The sequence below is a fragment of the Convolutriloba macropyga genome, chromosome 11, assembly GCF_964194025.1.
Source record: "Convolutriloba macropyga chromosome 11, txConMacr16.3, whole genome shotgun sequence".
NCBI classification, from domain to species: Eukaryota; Metazoa; Xenacoelomorpha; order Acoela; family Convolutidae; genus Convolutriloba; species Convolutriloba macropyga.
The window spans coordinates 58,006,861-58,026,560 of record NC_134478.1 but is presented as its reverse complement, the minus strand read 5'-3'; the positions used below and the strand labels follow the sequence as shown (position 1 = coordinate 58,026,560).

At 35.0% G+C, this 19,700-nt stretch overlaps 1 protein-coding gene across 6 annotated transcripts in view; it reads left to right on the top strand.

The window, feature by feature from the left end:
* LOC142349514 (sodium/calcium exchanger 3-like) overlaps positions 1–19,700 on the top strand; it is a 54,922-nt gene that overhangs the window by 10,592 nt on the left and 24,630 nt on the right. Inside the window, exon 2 of one of the 6 annotated variants that reach the window (XM_075401122.1) lies at positions 15,412–15,649. The exons of 2 other annotated variants lie outside the window; for them this stretch is intronic. The gene's annotated coding sequence lies outside the window, so the exon portion shown is untranslated. Of the gene's footprint in view, positions 1–5,928; positions 6,059–12,804; positions 13,308–15,411; positions 15,650–18,245; positions 18,980–19,700 lie in introns of those variants that run through there. 3 more of the 6 variants (XM_075401125.1, XM_075401126.1, XM_075401128.1) reach the window with 3 other exon arrangements.

Below are 19,700 nucleotides of genomic sequence, written 5' to 3'. Positions count from 1 at the left end.
CGATCGTCGCATAATTTCTCTAGATTTTTGACCTTGACTTTTTTTTGAAAAAAATTGCATTGCCATTTTCAGTTGTACTTTTAATTGCTCTCGAACGTAGTTTGAAGCATTTATTGTAAACTTGTTGGTCTTTTTAATGCAAAATGTTTGCGCGATAGTTTTGACTTTTGGAGTAACTTTTCTGCCCTTGACTTTTTCGTCTTGCATGATCTAAATTTCTAATTCTGGTGTATTTTTATTTTGAATTCTGTTAGTGCTTATAGTCGTATATAATAGCATGTAATGACGTCATTTGATGCCCCTTTCAGTGATTCTAGTTGCCCCCTTTCCCCCTCTCCCCCGATAAAGCAGGCTGCTATACATTCGAGTCGTTCCTACTAGTCGTTCGAGAGCAATTCATCCTACTAGTCGTTCGAGAGCAATTCATCCGAAGTTAGTCGATTATGTTTCAATTTTATTGTTCAATTTCAATAGTTTCTTTTATTAGTTTCTGCTTTTTTTTCTCCAGGTACTTTTTTCTTTGTTGAGATGGAAATACTTTTTGCGTGTCAAAATTTGATTAAACAGAGATCTATGGTGTAATTTTTTGTTTAGTTAACCAGAACTTCAATCTACTGTAAATATCAAAAGTGATTTTGCAGGTCTCAAGTATGATTCATCTATTTCGGAACACCGATTCATACGTGTTTTCATTTTGGGCATGCACCATGGTTACGTCGCCCTATCTGTTATTCACGCTTTTGTGGATTCAATATTTTAAAGCACTTTTTCAAAATTGTCTTAACTATTTTAATCTCAAGAATCTCAACTATTTTAATCTTTCTATATGTAAGCAATATTGAATATTGTTCAGTTGTCCTCTCTTTATTCAAGTATTGGGTGTTTTGCGAATGTAATTGCGTTGATTCAATTAGTGAATGACTATTTAGACCTTAATGGAAAAGAAAAGTACATTTTTTCCTCGACTTTTTTAAAGCTGACTCAATTTTCAGTAAATATATTGGCGCTCTTTGACTCTCGTCTTCTGAAAAGTTGGTACTAAATGCTTTTTTTTCAAAAACTCTTTTTTAAAGAATGTTTAGCTGTTATTTCGAATTTATGGACTGGTGATTTTTGGCAATTATAGTCTACAGTTGGAGTGCATTTCTATTGAGTGTCGTATAACACTTCATAAAAATTTTCGAAAAATTTATTAATAGCAGCGTTTGAGAAAGACTCTTGGCTTGTTTTTAAGTTATAAAAAGTTGCAATGTCGTCTGATTTACAACTAGACCCGATGAAGTTGATCTGATTTTGTGCTACTTCGTCTAATATTATGATCGAACCATTATTATATTTAATACATTTCCATTCCCACTGGTGCTTGAACTTCGCTTACACTATATCGTTAGTATAGTCCATAATTACTGTAAAGGTTCTCCCAGAAAGCTCAGATATGTTACTTTCTGTCAATGATGATAATGGAAGCTCTCAATTAAGGTTCGTTCCTTTTATGGACTCTGTTAAAATATTATAAATCGACACCATTCTGGCGAGAGTCAGGGTATCAGCAACTCTAGTTTCACTAAGCTTCTTTTTTTTTTCGGGGGGGGGGGGTGAAGTCAGAAAAGAAGCACCTTTTCCTATAATAATATAACATAAAAAGATGCGCAGGAGTTCCATGAGCCAGTTATTAGAAATTTGCTCTCCACACAACTTCATTTTGGTAAAAGTCATCACCTAAAATGGATAGTGACGATGGGTCTGAGATAATTAAAATTTTTAATACTTCTTTTGTTGATGTCCGCTTATGTTTAAACTCCATTATAATCAAAAAAATTTCACGTTTTTCCCAATAGCCCCACCGAGAAAATATAACCCTCATCATGGTATAACTACTATGATGGGTGGTTATTATATGACTACTATTACGGGGGCTTCACATTATATGCACTAAGTCGGGGGGGGGGGGGGGGGGCAATAATGGAGAATGTGCAAAAATTAGGCTTTTGTACAATCATCAACTATTTTACTTAGAATTATTTCTCTAACTTGGACAGATTAGCGAGATCTTCAGAATTGTTTCTGACTCATCGAATTTGTGATATTCAATGAAGACCTTTTCCGTTTGTGCCCCCCCCCCCCCCATAGTGTAGAGGATGTATATTATTTGCAACCCATCAAAAGACATATTTTTTATTTTTAATTAACGATTTACTATGTAATGGCACGGGGGTGCATAATGTACTGGGCTGGGGCATACGGTGATTTCAGAAAGAGCCGAAATTAAAAGAGCGCTGTTGTTAAAAAGAGCCGGAATTTTATTGAGACAACTAAGCGACAAAGTAAGATAAATTTCACAGTCAATTCGACCACAAATCCGAGCAGACAATTCAATTCTAAGTCAATTATCTCAGCCAATTAGATAGCAGCTAAAGATGCTTGAAATAGTTGATTTGCATAGAAAAGGGTCCAAAAACCTAGAAGTCAATGGTTATCGGTACAAGAAAAACCAAACCCTCGCATCAAAAATCTACTGGAACTGTATAGAACACATTGTTTATCAACTGTGCCGATAAATATGCATTTAACAAGCGTTGTTTTCCACCGACCGCACATAACCGCGCCCTGAAAGATACAGCAGCAAAAGCGGATATTCACCTAAATGAGCCAACACATCATATTTCCTTAACTTATGAGAAAATTATGAACAAGTACGTGGTTGCAACGAACCAAGCTCAGCTATATTACACAAAATTTGTACCATTCTCTATTATCACAAACAAAAAATTTTGCCGCCAAAGCCAAAGCGAGTTTCAGATATTACTTTTAGCAACTCTTGGGGAAAGTTTACATCAATAAAACCATTTTGGCAGAAAGTGATTTTCTTGGAGTTAAAATTTTTTCGACAAGCTTTTAATAGAAAATTTAGCTGATTGTGAGGCTATACTTAGTGATGAAAGTTTTCCAACAGCTCCAGCACGATTGTGCAAATTTACATAATTTTTGGGAGAATTAGACGGAAGAAAAATTCCTTTTGTTTTTGCTTTCCTGAGATTCTGTTAAAGTAAAGATTCTGTTTCTTATCGATATTTACTACGTGTTCTTATCGGAAAAACTGATTCACTCGGGAAAACTTTTAGGCCTGGAAATTTTTTGTGTGAATTTGAAACAGGGTTCATTGCCTCTGTATTGCATGAATTTTCTGATGCAAATATCTATGGTTGCCATTTTCATTATTGCCGAGCGTTCAGAAAATTCAGCAAACTCGTTTGCTTGTGGCAATAGACGGTTTGAAAACTACTGGCAAAATCTTTGTGAACTGATCAAAATATATTGATTTTAATATTTGGAGCTCTTTTGGAGAAACTTTTGTTTTCGGCTTTTTTTGAATTTATTTCAGTCTGCTTAACGTCGTCTGTTTTTCATTTCCCCTCTTTTACTCAACCCGCACAAAAGGATCCAGTTTTTATTATAATAATCCTTCCCTATTTTCTCTCAAGGTGTTTAGAGTGAATAACTAAGAAAGGGTCGGCATATTTTAACTCTGCAAATATTGACCGTCTGCATAAGTTCTTCAAATTGTTTGTTTGTTTGCTTTACATGCTTTTATTTAGCCTAGTGGCGACAACATTTTCGAGTTTAATCTATTTGGGCACGATACTTTGAGATTAACATATTTTAAAATTGAACCGACTTTTGAAGTCATATGGAGTCACCCTTTTCCTGTATTTTGCATACAGAGGCGTGCTAGGTCTCAAAACCGGCGACTTATGTGTTGGAGTGTTTTCTTATGCACAGCTTGAGAACTATGCTTACTCCAGGCCTTTCAGGAAATCATCGGTTGTGTTCACTGTAGAGCCTATTCGAAATATTCAAAGTTGACTGAACTTGAAGTCGTTATATGGAATTTAAATAATCCCCTTTAGACAACTTTACCCCGCAATCAGATTTTATTTATTTGCTGCACCTTTAAATTTGGAGGTTTTATGTTAGTTTGTGGTCTTACGGTCTTCGACCTTGATTTTAGCGAAACTAATGTTGTGAAGTTGATTTTTCGATTATGTCAAAAGCAATACCATTTTAAGCATTTCACAATTTTTCAGGTTCAGTTATAACTTTAATTAAGCGTTTTTCCATAGTTCAGTTTGTTGATATCGGTTAACAATTTTGAACTTACCCAGTTGGAGTTATTCAGATATTATTTAAGGAATAAGTATTTAGTTAGTCACAGGTATAACTTCTGATAAAAAAGAGCCGAAAATTGCTGCATTTAACTATTTTAAATTATAAAGATTTTCCCTTATTTCATATTAATGTAGCATAATATTGAATCATTTGACACCAATTCAGCCAGATTGATAGTTAATTATTATAATTGCTATAAAGTTGTTTTTGTTGCAATGAAGTGCCCTGTCTTCAGGTTTAGATTCAATGTAGTTTTGGATGATCATTTAATGGTGTTTTAGTATCCCACCTTTTCATTAAGATACTGAAAAACCATCTAATTTCCCACTTTTATTGCGAAAAAATTACCTCTGTGGAAATTTTTCTGCGACAAATTTACCTCACCTAAAATTGAATAACAAAATTTTGCAGTATTTTTTTAGGGGAGTATCTACTTTCTTCATTTTTATCACCACATTGGGAAATTTGAAAATAAACTTTCAAATTGCGTTCACATCTATCTCATTATAACAGCTATCTATTATTTCATACTCCCGGTCGACCTATTATATTCTTTTGTTCGCTTAGTGCAATCAAGTTCTCGTTTTTGTTCTAAATCGAGATATATTTTGTGCTCGGTTAATACCTATGCAGTGGCTAACTAACCGCTTTTCTTTTCCCGTGGGGTAAATGGGAGATAGTCCTTTTTCAACGTTCTATAGTTTTATTCTTCTTTACTATATTCGCGCTGTTTTTGTCTTTTTAACACTATATTATCGTAGTTAAATAATGCCTACTATTTCGAAATCATTTTTATCATAACTGGTAATTTTTCAAGTAAATGTTGCACAAATTTTTTTTTACATGTGTTGCGTATTGCACGATTTTTTTTCCTTTTCCGTTGCAAGTTTAGCATATTAGATGCAAAACTTTTTCCATTAAAAATTGATATCATTTAAATGAATATTAACAGTCAGCTTAATTATTATAAATGAGTTATAAATACAGTCACGTATTTAGGGAGTCAATCAAGCCAGAAAAAAAACAGAGCTCTGTTATGCCTACTGATCATTAGGTTTGGGGTATAGTATGATATTTTTTTGTTTTTGCGCGATTGGACGGACGTTTGGGAGTAAAAACTGTCGTTCACTTGTTCCGATTTGTTCAGGCTTTGTTCTCGCGTTTATAAACTTGAAAAATTATCAGCCGCTCTTTCAGCCTAACGACGCTCAGCCGAATTGAAACCTTAAACGCGAGGCTTTCAAACCGCAGATTCAAAATATCTGAAATCGTGAAAGTTTTTGAAAACTGAACTTTGTACTACAGAAATCTGAAATACAGAAATTTTATTTTGAATCGAGGCTTACGAGAACTTGGGAAAATTTGAAATCAGTTTTTAAATTCAAATTACAGAAGTTTGAATTACAATCAGTTTGTTTGTTAGAAATTTGTAATTTGTCTTTGTAATTTGTCTTATGAGCTTCAGTGTTCAATACTTGCAGTTTATGAACATTATTTTTAAGTGTTTTGTAGGCTTATTGTTGTTAGGTTTTGTGGTAACTTTTTGTCGTTTTTTGGTCATCCTTTTCAAATGGAATGTGTTGGCTGTGCTTAATTTAATGACATTTCATGCTTCATTTTACATCATCAAATGGCCTCTTTGTTTTATATTAACATCGACATCAAACATTATCATAGTGAGCGACAACACGGTTTTACCACGGTAATGGAGCGACCTCTCCCCCCCCCCCCCCCCCCCCCCTGTGTTGTTTCATGTTTGAAATGATGGGAAATTACTAGCATTGTTTTAATAGCTACTTTTTCCTTCCTCTGCTATTTGGTTTTTGTTGAAATGATGAAAACGCACCTTTCGTACGTCCTGGATGCTGGAACATTTGCCCTTGCATAAGAGGTAAGTGGTTTTCTCAACTAAAATTTACGAGCTTTTTGCAATTTTCCCCCAAAATTAAATTGTTTGGTTTTTTGTGGAGAACGAAAATTGATTATTACTAGAAATCATTTATATGCTGTTTGCATGTGAAGACTTTCTGATCATACTGAAGTTTGACGAGTTTGAGATTGAAAAAGAGGTGAACATTGATATAATCAGAAGTATAAATAGGAGAATTGTAAAGATTCAATGGAAATAGTAAATTGTTTAAATAATACTTGCAAAGTTTTGAGCTTTCACCGTTTATATGTTCTTTGTAAGCACACCGGTGAGTTTCAAAATTTTTTCAGTGAAAAATTAAATTAATGGTATTCTTTTTAATCATAGTTGAATCTGCCTGTTTACTTTTCATTCTTGACTAAAATTCTTGATTCCAATTGTAATCTTCGATGCTCTTTCTTTGGCTCATTCTTTGTTAGTATTTTTGTTCAAATAAAAAAACCAAAATTAAATTAGCTCCTTTGTTAGACATCTCTTTATGGAATCTTAGTTAATCGCAAACTTCTCATCAGTTCAAATCTCGAGCAGATCAAATGTTCATTTGGACACATCTTGAAATTGCAAGCGACACAATCGGGTTTTGAATGTCGCAGCATAATGAAACGATTTGTTTTTCAGGCAAAACGGAAACAGACCATTACAACACATTTTTTAATTGCTCTTGAACGCAGTTCATAGCAATTATAGTAAACGTGTGTGTCTTTTTTTATGCAAAATTTTCGCTTGACGGTTTTGACTTTTCGAGTGACTTTTACGCCCTTGACTTTTTGCATTTCGCGTGATCTAAAATTCTCTCTCAATCACAATTTCAAGCAGCTGAACTCAATTGGCGGCAATTTAATACTAAAAGAAAGTCAAATAAAAAATGCGCCGAAACTGGTGTCATTTTTTTACTTTAAATCTTAATAGTGGTATATGTTAACCTCTAATGTGGTTATTTGAAGCCCACTATAGAACTTCTTAGTCCCATTTAGGCTACCCCTCCCCCCACCCACCGACTGAAGCAGGCTGCAATTGATTAGAGCTCCCACTAGTCGTTCAAGAGCAATTCTTCCGACGTTTAGTCGGTTATGTTTTTAAATGTTCAGAGATTATCGACCAATTTCCGACACTCTTATTTTGGTTGTAGCTTTTGAGCGCCTGGTCTTAAACCAAATGATAAAAATTCACAGAAAAATATCAATTAATTAAAAACAAAATCCCAATTTCTGAAAGAAAGGCAGCTAAGGTGTAGTTCTGCGACTATTACAAAAAAAAATTATCTTGAGCAATACAAAGCCACTGTCGCTGTTTTTGTGAATCTTGGTAAAGCTGTTTGCTCCGAAGCTACCGTTGTGCTTTATTATTTGTGTTTTTCTAACCGCAGAAAGAAGAAAAATTGATGTTGTCTATGCATATTATAATCGGCAAACTTCCGCGCATTAAGTTTCCTTATGTCATATTCAAATTAAATACTGTCCTCGAAAATTAGACTATGAAGCGCAGCTTTCTATCAAAACAGTGGAAAATCAAGCAAGACATCGGAATAGAATTTCTTATAAACTAGATGGTTAGTGGATGGAAACTAAATTTGACTAATTGTCCAAAATAGCAAGCACTGAAGAAGTTTTCAAGAAAAATTAAAACAAATATATATTTCATTCTGCAAGGAAATTGCTGGCTCATGCAACTGGATCGGTAAATAAATAAACTGGCAGGCAGTGTTTTTGAATGTTGTAAAAAAACAAATCGGCTGAAAACAAATGTTAGTCAAATGTCGCACAAGTCAATTTTGTATCTGAAACTGAATTGTTATTGCGGTCATATTCACAAATACTTTCAAAACCATAGGCGGCAAACAACAGGAGCTAATACCATATCTCTGCTCTCTTTCGTAATTGTAATTTGAAATTTTTTGCACAGAAACTAAGGCCTTTGAATTTAGGATTCCCTGGTCGCAAAATGGCTCGGCATGAAAAGTCAGGCGGTCAGGTCTGTTTTGATTTTCTATATCTTAGTTGAATTTTTACAATGAAGCTAAACGAGGACAAGGAATTAGCTGCGTTTATGTAGATAAAATGAATTTTGAGACGTTGATATAAAAGAAATTAGTTTAAATGGTAGCCATTTTTTTGTACAATTATTAGCTGCGATAAACTCCATGACTTCATTTTACATTTTTCTGGGAAATATAAATTTTATGGCCCTAATAGTATCTCTATTGGTCATCGTCTTTCCTCGGCTCAGGGAAGAATTAGTTCGTAGCAACAGTTTTTGTTCAAACTTCTCGGCATTCCATTTGAACTGATGCTAAATGCTTTCTATCTTGATTAACACGATGGCCGACATTTTGGGTGAAAGCATTTGGATATGACCCACAGAGAATCAACAAGCAGGTTGTAATTTAATCATCTGTGAATGTTGATTGACCTCTATCCGTTACTGAAAACTGTTGTTTACTTTGTTCACTTTATTATAACTTTAAGATAAATAAAACGACGCCTTTACGCTTTAAGCTTCCTAAATAAGTTCCAGTATTTTTACAGAATAGCTAAGTGTCTTGAAACCGATCCGATCAACTTCAAAAAGAGTCTGCATGTTTCTCGCCATGATATGGATGTAAAAGGCAGAAAGTGTTATGAAGCTCTGAGTAACGCAGGCGTGGGTTCAATCCCTATCGCCGACAAATTTTCTTGTTTCTCGTCTCCGTTTACTTTTCTCGTTCTTCTTTTTTTACCGATTTATCTTTTTCGCTTCGCTCATATTAACCAGATACTTTTCTATCACATGTAAAAGATTTTGCATTTCAAAGAGCTTTTGCCGGATAAATTTTGCGGACCTTAGATAGAAATTAACATCTTGGTGCAACATCGGACCTTAAACTCAAATCAAACCTGTCAGCGGGTTGAAGCAAACGCATTACTCGCGGTTGCTGGTAAATTTATCTTAACTTCACATGGCCATCAATGTCTTCGAGCTCGTTCAGGCTACTTAGACTAGTCTCTGCGGTCAAATGTCTTTTTTGGTGTCTTTCGCTATACAGCAGACCATCTCATTGTCAAATGTTGTCTAACAATATTTTAACTTTATTGGTTGTTCAAGTTAGCACAGACACGTTCCTAAACCCGCACCCAATCTACTAGAGTAGAAAGAACGCGAATAGCATTACTGATCTTACCACGAGACATGAAATCGTTGAACATCTTGAGGTCAGAGTGTTGCTTTTTGTTCCTTGAATTCATTCTCATTTGGATTGCTTTCGCTTCACAGAACAGGTCTGAGAAGTTGCAGCTGTGCCATGTACGCATTCTACGCTTGATAGTCTTATTGTTCGATCCATCGTCCGTGTTCTTTGTTCGACTGAGAGTGAAGTGCGGAAGTATCATACAGAGGGTCAGAGATATATCGGATCTATCCGTGTCTACGGCAATCGAGAGAGGACACTGTGAAGGGCTTCGGCGAACTGTTCCCCTGTCTTGTTCTTACTGAGCGTGAAGAACGAGGGCTTCCATGTGACGACCTCGATGTATATTTCGCGCACTGTTACCGCGTGATGAGGCTGGAAGTTATCCCAGAAATTATCCGATGGTGCGGCGACGGAACGTTCGGGGGCGTGCGATGTTGCTGGATCTCTGAGTGCAGTGTCGGGAACGGTCAAATCATTGTGTGGTGCCGGCGTTGCGATTGCTGTTTCGGTGGCTGCGATGACCTCAGAGCAGCTTTTGCAGCTGAAGTTTTCGGTCCACTCTTTCGCTGCGGCTAGGCCACTGCATTTCACGTGAAAATATTTATAACACGTATGACACCAGACGCCTCACCTACGTAGGGGACCCTTGCAGAGTGGACAATGGGTTTGATCGGCCATCAGGCTACGGGCTAGGAGTCGGGAAGGCTGCACTTAGGGAGACTAGATTAAGTTAAATACAGGAGAGTAGTAGCAGCAACGATATTTAAAGTATTGAAAGATGTTAAACAGAATAATAGTGAAAACATGGTTTCCATGAAAGGAGAAGTGCACGGTGTCTTTACAGAACAGGTTAGGTTCAAGAACATTCCTTAATGAGGTTGAAACCATAAAAAGCTTTAATGCACAAGAATCAATATATTTATACAAAGCGTAGTTAAGGGCACTGATTTTCTTATTTATGAGGCGATTACAGATGGTGGGTATAACTTTGGGAACAATCAAATGATTTGGGCTAAATTTAACAATAATGAGCTGAATGAGGAATTTCCAATGCTCTATGAAAGTTTTAATACTACTACGGTGATCATTGAAGCCAGCAGTTACTACAACAGTGTTCAGTTTCTGATTTGGGTATTGATTGATAACATCACAGAGATCTAGCAGTTTAGCACCTCGATAGGAGTGTACACAACCCTGTGCTTGACCCTCGTCTAAATATTTGGTACGAGAAGTACCCAAGACCAAGTCCGAGCAGCTGGAGGGAAGAAGGTTGGCATCAAAACGTCCCATTCACGGAGCCTGCTAACATTCAAAACACAAGAAATTGCTCTAAAAATGAAATCAGTTAGAATGGTACAACCTGATGTGATGAAGGAAGATGGTTGTCATCAAAACATTCCATTCACTGAGCCTGCTAACATTCAAAAACACAAGAAATTGTTCTAAAAATGAAATCAGTTGCAATCAATCATTGTATTGAAGGTGTTTCAGCGCATTGCTCTGCTAGCGGACAGCAGAAGTTACCAATCAGAGGAACTGGGTCTTGTTTTTGACAGGCTAGCTCAGTCGATCTTGGTTGTAATCTTTTGTGGCTGAGGTGACAATGCTGCTGGCTCGAGGGCCTATAATTTAATCAATCGATTGGCTCAAAGTGAAGACCCGATTGTGTGGGTCCGTCTACTACTATTTTGGTCTAACTGACACACATTTTTAATTAATTGAATCATTTTGCGCAATGAAATGCTGCTGAGTGTTTCCATAAAAATGATTTAGTCATCAACAATTATCATTTTGTTGTTTTTTATAGAGTTTCATAACCACGTTGTTTTTCAATTAAACTTCATATGCATGAAAAAATCATTTTTTCTTGGTTTTAATGTGTTTTCATGTGTAAAATATTCCAGGCTGATAGAGTATTCTAGGGTTTTAACCCGCTGCGTGAAAAAAGTCTCCCTGGTTAGTTTAAGGGCGTGGGTAACTAAAGGTATACTAGCAGTCAATTTTTTGCAGTTTACTATTTATAATGATTAAAACTGAAGCGTTTATGTGACATCATAAACGCTTTTAACTGAAATTGCTTGTTAACTGAAGTTGCTTGTTAACGATTAATTGTTCGCAATGCCGAATCTTTCAATGCTGTTTGCAAAATTTTAATTCAAAAATTTCTTCGGAAATTTTTAACCGTCTCGAAACGACGATGTTTTTTATACTGCGACACATTGTTAGCCCTCCGCTTGCCTCTCTTTTCATGTTTTGCTTACGCTCGGGAAATAACATAAATTTGCGACCACGGAGGAGCCTAATAGAGTGCGTGCAACCCGACCTAGCGCCATTGATAATCAGGCAATGACAACTGAGTTAATTCGCCATTTCTTTCTTTTAATTTACTTTAATTTAAACCAATTATACCGTTTGACCAATTTAAATTCAGGTATCCGGCTTTGATTCTCGCGATTTCTCATCCGATTGTGCGCCCCAGCAATTCTAATTTTTGGCACAATTCTAAGAAACCATTTTGAAACTCTTTAAACGAAGATATTAGAGCATTTGCATTCGCAATTGCCTCGTCCGGTGTAAAACTGATTTTATCTTTTTCATATTTTTCTAGCATGAGCTGAAATTTTGGTTACCATTTTTGAAACAAATTATAGCCACTGTGATCAACGGGAGCTGAAACAGCAATTTGACACATGTTGCATGTTTAATTGTCAAGTTTGCAGGTTAGAAATCTCATTTGTTTCAAAATGAGAACTAAATGAACTATTAACATTTGAAAATTCGCTGCGTGAACATAGAATATTTGAATGAAGGTTTAAATAGGCCAATTTTGCAAAATGTTGTGTGATATTGCGTTTAGTTTAGTCTTTTTCAATCATGACAACAATTGTGATTTTGACAAATTTTCAATTTTTGACTGATTAGTTGAGAATTAAAATGATTGCAATTCAATAGTGCAATTATTGCCAAGGGAAAAGCGGAGTTTTTCCATATTTCTGACGCATCATGAGGCATTTTCTTAAAAAATTGTCCGTTAAAATTTGAACGTTTTCACTGATTATCTTAAATGCACTTTTTTATCAGTTTTAGATCTATAGAGAGCTTTAGAGAAAGTGTTAAAAATCAATTTGGAGCTAATTTGACTGTTTTATCTTGAACCGCTATAGTGAAGCTGATGTAGAAGAAAGATAATTTATTTTTGTGTTTAATAGATGAGGTATGTGCATCTGTATTCTAATTTTATGACCCCTTATTCCGTTTTGGTTTCAAATTTCGATAAACACCCCCATTTTGTATATGTTCTTCTATTTCACTTTTGTATTTTGCACATTTTTAAGCAAACTGTTTCTTAAAGGCGCGCTGTCGTATCAAAATGGAATTATTATTCCTGCGGCAGTGATATTTAGTTACCAAAGCGTTGGCTTTACACATAACAGCATGTAATTTAATGCGAGTGTTTATTTTTCCTATCAAAGTCTGTTCGAGTGGGGGGGGGGGGGGGGGGGGGGGGAGAATAGATAGATAGATAGAAAAGCTACTAGTAGCATCGATTGTGTTGTAGTGGTTGTGTTGGATTTTTAGGACTTAAGCTATTTTAGCCAGTTTATGCTTGCTACTTCGTGGCCTGTTTTTTAAACGGACGATAAATCGAGATAGCTAGTACGAGTGCGAGAGAGAGAGAGAGAGAGAGAGAGAGAGAGACAGAGGGGAAAAAGAAAAGTGAGATATCGAATGCTCTAGCTGGAATATTATTATAGCGTTCTCCGGCTCTTATCTTAAATTTGGTCACTATTTGTTTTGTAATTCAAATATTATCCTGGTTGCTTCCTCGCTTCAAATTTGGAAGAACTGAAATAGGGAAGCTTTACGAGAGAGGGAGATTAAAAAGAATAAATCGTTTTCTTAGCAGTTATTTTTCAGAGCGAAACACGTGCTTGCTGAAAGAATTGTAAACGCTGTGCGTCTCGCTTGGTCACCAATTTGACTTTAATATATCTTTTATTTTACTTTTATTCTAATCCTTAAGCCGCCTCTTAACACACGCAGGTGAGATATCAATAATAACTCTTTGTTTCCAACTGTTTTGTCTCTCTCTTTGTACAGCATAAAGCCCTAGTCCCTGGTAAGCACATTATTTACTCTGCTTTTCTAGAGTAGAAAAACTTCTAAGATAACTACTTTTTGTTGTTTATTTCTTTGACGCAATCTGTTCCTTTTAAACTCTAACTTATTGAAGTACGTCATGTTTTTCGTTTTAAAAATTACGATTTGTTCACGTTGGTTATAAATTGTCAACAAATCTTTGGATATTTATACAGATGACGTCACCATTATAGCCATGGAAATTTCCAGCACCTGAGGAACTTTTTTTTCTTGTTTAAAATCTGTAAACGGCCAATCGTGTGCTATATTTTCTGAACCGGTTTTCAATCTTATTTTGCAGTAAGCTATAGTGAAACTTGACTTACTACTTTCTGTTTTTTTTCTTCAAAGAATAGATTATATGCCAGGTGGTATAGTTAGTTGAACTTATTTGTCTATTTTAAAAGTTCTTATGAGCTTCTTGAGGAAAACGCCTTTTTGAAGTTCTTTGAATAAAGCCCGTACCGCATGAAATTTTTAATAACTCATTTTTAAACTGTTGTCACCCAATACGGATTCGGTTCGTCCCGTTCTAGATATGCGAAGTATCCTTTTTAAATGAAGATACTAGCAAGATTTTTTGTCTGTTGAGGATGCGCATTTCTTAGTAACTAATCTTTACCTTGTTAAGAGTTTTTGGACTTAGTTCTATTGAAGCTGAGTTGATTGCTTTGTTGTCTGAGTTCCGTCTAGTTCACCTGAATGTCTAGTTCACCATCAGATGTTCCATCTGAAGACAAAATGCAAAGGCTAATAACAATTTTTCACCAATTTAAAGCTAGATTTGAAGCTAAATGTTACGTGATAAATCTCGTGTAATGCATACAAAATTGCATGCGGGAGGTAGTAAGTAATTCAGTATTTTTTACAATTTAGGTAATTTTACGTTGGATGGAAATTTTTCAAATTTTTTTATGTGCTATATGTGGAAGGTTACCAAAAATTGCTTCCAAATATGTTGCGCTTCAATTTAATAAATTGGCTTGTTTTTGGGTATTCTATTTTCTGCTAAAACTGGAAAGGAAACCCTCGGATAAAATATCAGATTATTTGGCGTTCTTTCCGTTTCATACATTGATTCATTTTTTAACATCTTGCGTTATTACCGAACTGGATTCTTCTTAATCCAAAGAAAGTCTATTGATGTTCTCTTCTGTTTTTCTCGTTTCTGTTACTTCGTTTCCCTCTATTCCATTGGTTTGTTCGTGGTATGTGTTTATTCTCAAAAAACAGCAGAATGGACTGCAGCAAACCGATAAAACTTTGCATTTTTTTCGGATTGTGATACGTTCCATTGATGGGCAAACTCTAGTGATTTTCCAATATCGTGACTGAATTGATATGATTTGAGAGACAGATTTTGCATAAAACTGTACTCAGTTTAAAATTTGACTGCGTAATTCAGTTGTTTAAAGATTTCAACTTAAAAACTTTATATTGCCTTGATATTTTTTTGAATTAGAAGTTGGTAAAAAATTTAGCTGGCTTCTCCTGATGCTTTTCAAAAACGCTGCCGTTTAAATTTTTGTTCACGTCTTCATTTTTTAATAATCTTTTTACGCCATCATGAAGACATGAAACAGATTTTTCATTGGTCAACTAACAGATTTTTCACTATCATCATGCCATTGGTCAACAAACCTGGTAACTAATTTGGGCCGATTCGGAGGCTTTGGAGCGAGTAATTGGTTTCTTGGAGCGCATGGTGTTCTGGGCGTCAAGATTTACCGCAACGTGAAATTTATTTCTGTTTATTAATTGCTCTCGAACGAAGTTTGAAGCAATTTTTGTAAGTGCTTGTCTTTTTTCAAAATTGTTGTTCGACCGCTTTGAATTTTCGAATAACTTATACGCCCTTGATATTTTCGTTTTGCGTGATCTAAATTTCGCTCTCATTCAAAAGTGTCAGGAACTGAACTCATGTGTGGCAGTTCACTACTAAAAGTAATTGAAAATTATACGACGAAATTGGTCTAATTTATTACTTTAAATTTTATTGCGTTTATAGGTGTGTATAATAACCTCTAATGACGTCATTTGAAGCCCCTTAATGGATTTAGTTATCCCCCTCGACTGAAGCAGGCTGCTATAGATTCGAGCTCCCACTCGTCGTTCGAGAGCAATTCTTTCGACGCTAGCCGGTTATGTTTCAATTTTGCGAACTTCGGGTCAACTAGGGACTTCATTGACGGTCAGTGAAATGCGATTGTCTCAGATCTTTTATGCCGCGAACAACTTTTGGATTTGTAAGTTGTAAGCAGCTTAATACAGATTAATTGCAAATATTTCTTAGCGATCTACCAGCTAATTGTTTATATGATTTTCATTGTTCCCTTGTGCCCTTGCTTTTAGGGTACTCAACATTGTTGTTTTGATTAAAAAGCTTTATTTTTGTATTTTAAAAAAATATTAAAAGGCAAGATTTTAAATTTTGCATAAAATTTTACAACTTCATTTAATCTTCATATCGTTTTCTTCGGGGTATCTCCGAGTCCTGTTTATCGCTATCATGTAGATTAAAATTTTTCTTATCCAGAGATTAGGGTTGACTGGAATTCTTGATCTCAAATAGCCAGACCTGCCTGAGAGGGAACAGTTTAAGATCCTATTCAAATACTCCTTAATTTCTTTCAGTGAATCCTGTGCCGTAAATAAGTGTATTATTTGGAAAATAAATTGATATCGGTTTATTTGGTAGTATTCAAGTATCTTGTTAAATTTGTGGGCGCGTGCAAGTTGTTCAGCTGGTTGCTAGACTTATTCTATTGTTTGTTGAATTTTCTTCACCTGTGTTTTGATCTACCCCATGTGCGACACATCTGTTTGTGAATTGAGGGCTGGAATTAGCGCTTTCTGGGTTTCAGATCTTGTCCCTATTTTAGTTACGACTGAATTTTATTACTGACAAGAATGCTGAAGTGTCCTTCACTTTCACTTCAATTCAATTCACATTATACAAAAGCATCGGACAGGACAACATACAAGAGCCCAGCGATTGTTTGTTGTTGTGCAGTTATAAATGAAAATAATCATAATTACAATTTAAAATTTCAAAATTGTAATAATGAGATGAAATACTTAAAATTGAATAAGAAACCCAAAAACTGATCAAAACATGCATGGCTTTCGAATTGTAAACCATTTTCAAATTGGATTTTTTTTTGTCTTAATATACCATTCCTCATTTACCTGTTTTGTGGAAATCAACATTCATTTAGGCATGTTCACAAAGTAGTGTATGGGTTATGTGTACAATAAAACCTGTTGCACTAGAATTACGTAGCTGACATATTTGATTTTTAAACCTAAATTTAACTCTGTAGATTTTGAAAAAGACATTGTTTTTATATATGGTTATTTGCTCTCGAACGAAGTTCGTAGCAATTATTGTAAACGTGTTGGTCTTTTTTATGCACATTTTTTGCTTGACCATTTTGCGCTTTTCTTCAGAACATTCTTTGACTTCTAAAGTAATTTTTTCACGCTTTCGTTCTTCATTTTTGAGTGATCTGTATTGTTCTCACTCCGAATTAAAGCTTGTTGCTGAAATAAAATTGCTTGCAGCATAGCAAAAAGAAGAAGGGTCTGATATCCGAGTGGGATTGGGAGCTCTATGGATCGAATCCCGGCGTGGTCAACTATTTTTGCACTCATAAAGAAAATTTTATCTAGCTTACAGTCCCTGAATTTAATTGCCTTGCGTACCGTTCGAGAGCAATTCTTTCGACATTAGTCGTTTTTTTTATATTGGAGTTGAATTTATTGTGTTGTAAATGGGGCGATAATAACTTACTGGAAAGTGGGCGCGCTTGATTTTGTGCGTAGCACATATTGCGTCATATTTTTGACTTATTACTTGCTTTCTAATGAAGCTTTACGCAATTGTTGTAATCGTGTAGGATCTTTTCTCTTATTGCCTCCCACCACGTCCTTTTGCACCCCTGTTATACATGTTAGCATATTGTTTTATTATTTGATACGCCTACATATACAATTATGCATAAAATGTTCTGAAAATAACACACTTATGGTGATTGAACTTTGCTTATAATGTAAGCAGACAAAAAATAATGCGTGTTTTTGCTGTTTTGCATTTCTTTCATTGGAATAATTTTATTGAACTAGTTTTTTTTGACAACTTTAAACAAAAGTCCATACAATCGTCCAAGGGTCCCGGCCATTTATTTTAACTAAAATACGGGATTTTTAAGGACTGAAAAGTTAGTATTTTGTGGAGAGGTGCAAATAGACTGGTTATATAGTACAGGAAGCAAAAACAGAAAAGATCCAAGGTGTGTCTCTTTTACGCACATTTTTTGCATGACAATTTTCTTTCGATTTCAATTCTCGAGTGACTTTTTGTCGTTTGACTTGTTGATTTTTGCGTGACGTAAATTGATCTTATTCAGAAATTGTCCTTTGCTAAAATGAATGGGTTTGTAAGATACGCAATCTCAAGGGCCTGATAGTCGATTGGTTAATGATTCAGTCTGTCATGCCGCAGATCGGGGTTTCGAAACCGTCCTTTTTTGCAATTTTTCACACCAATGAAATACTTTCTTGGCTACATTTCTTTATTAAAATGCCTCGCCCGTCGTGCGAGAGCAATTCGTCCGATTATAGTCTGTTGCTGATCAGTTTCGCTGCAAATAAATTTTTTGTCCCGTGAAAAAGAGTATTTAGAACGTTTAGAAGAACGTTCGTTTCTATTGTTTCGTTTAAATTTTCAGGACATAAAACGGACATCAAAAACACCATTAAAACGCATTCTCTGTACAAAAAACAATTACAACGCTAGGAACTTAATCATATATAACATAAATATAGCAAAGTGATTCTTTTTAGAGGAGTAGTCTTAAATCAAAAAATCATGCTTAAGAGCAGAAATATGTATTTTTAAGCCAAATTTGGAGTATTTTTTAAAAAAATTTTGAAGCTCTATCAAAATTTTGTTCTTAAGTTCGAAATTTTTATTATAGATGATGTATTGTCTGATTTTATTTGCAAGCTGTTTGAGTTGCAGTAACCATTCAATTCAAAAAGTGCTCAAGTTTAATGTTCATGCCCACTTTTCTAAATGTTAACTTGTCTTTTCAACCTGTTTTCTTTCAAATGTTCGTTTTGTAAGGAATAATCTCTATCGTCACACATTATTTCATCTCTGGCTTAGCAAAGCATTCGTAAATAATATTATATTCAAACTTCCATTACGATATATTACTGTAGAAATTGAAATCAATAATATTTGTGGTATGATAGGGAAAAAATATTGTTCATTGCATTGGTTTGAAAGACCGTCACTGTTTGTTTATTTTTAACGTTTATCCATTGAAAACGTAGATCAGTGACTACATTTGTGCCTCTAATGTGATCACACAGTCCTCTCAATTTGTTCACACTCCGTGACTAACAGGTCTTGTCGATGTCATGATTTTAACAAAGGCGGTACTTAATCCAACCTTTGCTTTATTTATTGCTCTTTTTGCCTTCTTTCACTCCCGACAACAACCCGACGATCATTTCACAAATTGTCACATCAGTGTTTGCTTTTTGGTGTTCATGTTAACGAACGTTCGGTTAGTAGAACCATGATCATTTCGCAACTAGTCAAGTGTAGCATTCATAGTAATGTGTTTTTTTCAGTAGATATAATGGCAGCAGTTTCATAGTGCATATTTAACATTTCTATTGGAAAAAGGACGCTATATCTGCAATAATTTATCGTTGATTTTTTAAAAAAAACGACGGAAAACCATTAATGTAATTGTTTTTTCAAAACTGATAAAAAGGTTTTTGATAAGTTAATTATTTTTTCTTTGTCTCATAAGCCATTGGTCATACTGATTACGTCAATACAGCTTCGAACGTTTCCAAATTGATTTTTTCTAAATTGATGTCATTCAAGATAATTTCTGTACGGAGTGCACGCACTTTTCTAAAATTTGATTGAATGCTTTCCGTTAATTCAATTTTCTCTCTTTCAAATACTAAATAAGAAATTTTAAAGGACTCAAAGAATTTTTTCCGTCAACTGTACAATAATTAAGGTGGTGTTCTTTGTCTACTGAAAACGCGAATTACTTATTATTAATGTTTTTGTTCGCAAAGCTTTTATTCATGAATTATTGTGTGCTTTAAGTTAAATTATTGTCTCAGAGGAAAATTGAAACAAACGATTGTGGAACAAATTTGAGGCCCCTCACTTTTAAGCTAGAGCGTTCTCCTCGCAAAATAAAACGTAATTGGTTTTAACGCTAATCAAGATCAGATCCGGTCCGATTTGTAATTGCTGGTTGT